The sequence below is a fragment of the Phascolarctos cinereus genome, unplaced genomic scaffold (assembly GCF_003287225.1).
Source record: "Phascolarctos cinereus isolate Bilbo 61053 unplaced genomic scaffold, phaCin_HiC Scaffold_263;HRSCAF=859, whole genome shotgun sequence".
NCBI classification, from domain to species: Eukaryota; Metazoa; Chordata; class Mammalia; order Diprotodontia; family Phascolarctidae; genus Phascolarctos; species Phascolarctos cinereus.
Genome location: NW_027555584.1, coordinates 1 through 5,312, shown reverse-complemented (window position 1 = coordinate 5,312; position 5,312 = coordinate 1). Strand labels below are relative to the sequence as shown.

Below are 5,312 nucleotides of genomic sequence, written 5' to 3'. Positions count from 1 at the left end.
TATTCTTATAAAGTTGTCTTAGTTCTCTACATGTTTTAGAAATGAAGCCTTTATGAGAGACCCTGGTTGTAAAACTTCTTTCTGACTTTTCTACTTCCTTTCTATTCTTGGTTGTATTGACTGTGTGTATGCAAAATCCTTTCAATTTAATATAATCAATATTACCCATTTTACATTTCATAATGTTCTATATAGGTCGTCAATCTTAAATCAGGGCTGCCACTGCAGGGTAAACCGAGGTGCACAAACCTAAAGTGTCTGTTACAAACTGATCCATGAGCTGGTAGATCCTTCTCATATAAGGGAATCCTTGCCACTGCTTTCCTTGAAAGGGAAGAAGAGACCTAGAAATCCTAAGTGAATGGTCAGAGATCACCCAGAGAGTTGCAGTGAGGGACATTTCAGATCATGGGGTCCACTCCTCTGATGATACTGAAATGGAACCTGAGGCCTAGAAAGCAGAGCTGACTGGTCTAAAATAACACCAAGGCTTCAAGTGCCCACACAGGGTATATACTTTAACATTGGTCTTTCACTTAAGTAGAAACTGAGGCCCAGAAACCTGAAGAGACTTTCATGAATTCAGCCATAAGCTGGCAGAAATTTCTCAGATAATTGAGTCCTAGGCTCTGATTTCACTGAAAGGGACACTGAGATCTAAGAAGCCAAATTAACTGGTGTGATATCACACACAAGCTGGCAGACACCCCTCAGATAAAGGAGTCCTAGCCCCTGCTTTCTCTGTAAGGGAAACTGAAACCTAAGAAGCCTGAATTGACTGGCGTGAAATCGCCCAGATTCTATCAGGGAAGGACATCGCAGATCATGAAGTCTAATCCACTTTTGTCTTTGTTTATTTTTAAACCAAGAATTTTTTTATTCCTTTTATTTTACAGCCATTTATGCCATGAATTAGTAGGGGATCGGTTGCAACAGCTCAGGCTCCTTGCCATTGGTTCTGACAAAGTGTGCTTCTCTGGGTGGAGCAGGCTGGCACTTCAGTGGAACCCAAATGCCTTTTTCTTTGGCTTCCTTCTTCTTCTGATCATTTTCCTTTACCTGCTTCAGGAAGCTGTCTCTGCTCTTGGAATGCTTAATATGCTCAATATGAACATTAATTCTCTTGGCTAGAATCTTGCCCTTAACCTGTTTGTTTACAACAATGCCTACAGTATGTTGAGTACCATTATAGACCCATCTAGTCTTGCCATGGTAACATTTCTGGGGCATTCCTTGCTAAACTATGCCCATGCTCTTGATATGTACAATATCACCTTTCTTGTATATTCGCATATATGTAGCCAGAGGGACAACATCACATTTTCGAAAGGGCCTAGAAAACATGTATCGAGTCCGCCTCCTTTTTCCTTTTGTGTTCGTCATTTTGGCGACTCAAATATGGCGGAACTGGCGGACAGCTTCCCTGTTGTTTTTGAAAGGGTAACTGAGGCATAGAAAGCAGAGCTGACTGGTCTAAAATAACACTAAGGCTTCAAGTGCCCACACAGGGCACTTTAAACTTGGTCTTTCAGTTAAAGAGAAACTGAGGCCTAGAAACCTGAAGTGACTGTTATGAATTCAGCAATAAGTTTGCAGAAATTTCTCAAATAATTGTGTCCTAGGCATTGATTTCACTGAAAGGGACACTGAGAACTTTGAAGCTTAAGTAACTGGTCTAATATCATACCGAAGCTGGCATACACCCATCAGATAAAGTTTTCCTAGGCCCTGCTTTCCCTGTAAGGGAAACTGAGATCTTAGAAGCCTGAATTGACTGGTGTGATAGCACCCAGATGCTTTCAGGGAGTGGCATGTCAGATCTTGGAGTCTAATCCCCTATTGTTATTGAAAGGGGAACTGAGACGGAGAAATCAGACATGAATGCTTTGAGATCAGCCATTGCCTGGCAGACCCCTCTCAGATAATCGGACTCTAGTCCCTGCTATCACTGAAAGGGAAGATGAGGCCTAGAAATCTGAAGTGAATGGTGAGAGATCCCCAAGAGGGTGGCAGTGAGCTGCCTCTCAGATCACGGAGTCCGACCCCCTGCTCTTACAGAAAGGGAAACTGAGGCCTTGAAAGCAGAGGTCACTGCTCTGAGATAACACAAAGGCTTCAAGTGCACACACGGGGCATATTTTAACCCAGGCCTCTCACAGAAAGGGAAATTGAGGCTCATAAAGCTGAACACTCTGTTATGAGTTCACCCAGAAGCTGACAGAAATTTCTCACATAATTTAGTCCTAGGCACTGATGTCACTGAAAGGGACACTGAGGCCTAGGAAGTTGAAGGACTTTAATGAGATCATACACAAGCTGGCAAAACCCTCTCTGATTATGGGATCCTTTTCCAGGTTTTCCCAAAAACGGAAGATGAGGTATAGAAGTTTCAAGTGACTGCTGAGAGGTTACCCAGAGGGTGACAGTAAAGGGCATCTCAAATCAGACAGTCCAAACCTCTGATGTTAGTGAAAGGGAAACTGAGGTCTAAAAATCTGAAATGACTGGTGTGAGATCACGCATAATCAGTCAGGGCCCATATAGGTCATCAATTTTATGCCAGTGATGGCACTGCAGGTAAAACCGAGGTGCAGAAACCTGAAGTGACTGTTAAAAATTTATCCATGAGATAAGAGATCCCTCTCTCATAAGGGAATCCTTGCCACTGCTTTCCTTGAAAGGGAAGAAGACACCCAGAAGTCCTAAGTGAATGGTCAGAGATCACCCAGAGAGTTGCAGTGAGAGGCATCTCAGATCATGGGGTCCACCCCTCTGATGATACTGAAATGGAACCTGAGGCCTAGAAAGCAGAGCTGACTGGTCTAAAATAACACCAAGGCTCCAGGTGCCCACACAGGGTATATACTTTAATCTTGGTCTTCACTTAAAGAGAAACTGAGGACAACAATCCTGAAGTGACTGTTATGAATTCAGCCATAAGCTTGCAGAAATTTCTCAAATCATTGAGTCCTAGGCACTGATTTCACTGAAAGGGACACTGAGAACTACGAAGCTTAAGTAACTTGTCTCATACCATACCCAAGCTGGCATACACCCATCAGATAAACCAGTCCTAGCCCCTGCTTTCCCTGTGAGGGAAACTGAGACCTTAGAAGCCTGAATTGACTGCTGTGATATCACCCAGATGCTTTCAGGGAGTGGCATGTCAGATCATGTAGTCTAAAGCCCTGTTTGTATTGAAAGGGTAACAGAGACCTATAAATCCGATGTGAGTACTTTGAGATCAGCCATTGCCTGGCAGACCCCTCTCAGATAATCGGACTCTAGTCCCTGCTATCACTGAAAGGGAAGATGAGGCCTAGAAATCTGAAGTGAATGGTGAGAGATCCCCAAGAGGGTGGCAGTGAGCTGCCTCTCAGATCACGGAGTCCGACCCCCTGCTCTTACAGAAAGGGAAACTGAGGCCTTGAAAGCAGAGGTCACTGCTCTGAGATAACACAAAGGCTTCAAGTGCACACACGGGGCATATATTTTAACCCAGGCCTCTCACAGAAAGGGAAATTGAGGCTCATAAAGCTGAACACTCTGTTATGAGTTCACCCAGAAGCTGGCAGAAATTTCTCACATAATTTAGTCCTAGGCACTGATGTCACTGAAAGGGACACTGAGGCCTAGGAAGTTTAAGTGACTTTTATGAGATCATACACAAGCTGGCAAAACCCTCTCAGAAAATGGGATCCTTTTCCAAGTTTTCCCCAAAAGGGAAGATGAAATATAGAAGTTTGTAGTGACTGCTGAGAAGTTACCCAGAGGGTGACAGTAAAGGGCATCTCAAATCAGACAGTCCAAGCCCCTGATGTTAGTGAAAGGGAAACTAAGGTCTAGAAATCTGAAATGACTGGTACCTGGCACAAGAAAGATACTCAGAAACTTCTGGATTCCCTGACATTGTAGGGCCAGTAGGGCTTATACTTTTTTTGTTTTTTAGAGTCAGAGAGAATAAAAATCATAGTAACAATTACATACATCAAGAGCTGGGAGAATTGGGAACACCTTTCTAGGCTCAAAAAATTTGAGGAAGATCAGAGTTGATGATCAACAAAATCTGAGTTAGGCAGTTCCTTGTTTATTAGATTTTAAGTCAAATTGCTGTAGAATATAAATTATTTGTTCAGAACCTACTAAATGCTCAGCATGATATTAGATTGTGCATAGGAGTGGTGTGGGGATTAGAATGAGGAAGGATGGAGATTAGGGGGAACAGCCCCCCTGGGGCAAGTTCAGGATATAGGTGTTCTGTTCTACTCCTTCTTATTGCCATTCATTCCCTTTGAATCACACTTCCAACAAATTAGACACAACTTTAGGATAATAATATTGAAGACATAAGCATGGATTTTGGGAGTTCAGAAAGTGGAGGTGGGAATTGGCACTGGAGGTATGTACCATAGCATTTAGTACAGTTCTTTACACATAGTAAATGCTTAACAAATGCTTTTTCATTCATTCATTCATAGCTGGCAGTACAGATCTCTTCTTGACTAGATGATTTGTTTGCGGTTATTAAGGAATCAATAGTCTCCACCAAATGTTCTCTGGAAAAAATCTAAAGACAATGTCAAAAACACCATGAAAATGCAAATGGGATGAGAAATTGAGAATATGGAGTTGCCATAGCAGCCCCTTCCATGAATATTTTGTAGATTGTAGGAAGAGTGCCTAGTAATTGTCATTCAGGACATGCTGTGATTGCTTGAGGAGGTCTGTAAAATCTTTTGGACAGTGGGGGCAATTGCCTTTCAAAGGCTGTTGAGGAAGACATGGGGGACCACATCTGTCAGTCAAGTCAATACATCACCACAACCATGTCCAGCATTGACCCAGGAACTAAGATGGAGACAAATCCATGTCCTGAACCCCAGAGACTTGGAAAGAACAGGCTCCCCCAATATACTAGACCTTCATCAAGTGTAGTCCCCATAGACATCATGGAGGGGAGAAATCATTGGAAAGGCAGAGCCCACCTTCCTCATCACTACCAGCAGCAAGTGCTGACCAACTGCCATCAGTACACACAAAAACACACACGAGTCCTTGGAGTGGCAGCATTCTCCAGAACAGCCAGCCCGCTTCCAGCCCATCTCTCACAGCCATCAGTTGGGGAAGCAGCTCCTGCAGAGAAGAGACCAGTAAACTCCACTAACCTACCAAGCAGTTGCCACTCATAGGGCAGGCAAGCCAGACTAGCTGAAGAAGGAAAGCAAGCTGAGGGAGGGACAGGAGGCAGCCCAGGCTTTAATTCACTTTGGGATTCTTCTAATCAGTCTGGGGTGGGTGTTTCTGATATTAAG

At 43.5% G+C, this 5,312-nt stretch overlaps 1 pseudogene; it reads right to left on the bottom strand.

Annotated features, from left to right (window-relative positions):
- Positions 1-900: 900 nt before the first annotated feature.
- Positions 901-1,383, bottom strand: LOC110204328 (large ribosomal subunit protein eL21 pseudogene; annotated as a pseudogene).
- Positions 1,384-5,312: the final 3,929 nt, after the last annotated feature.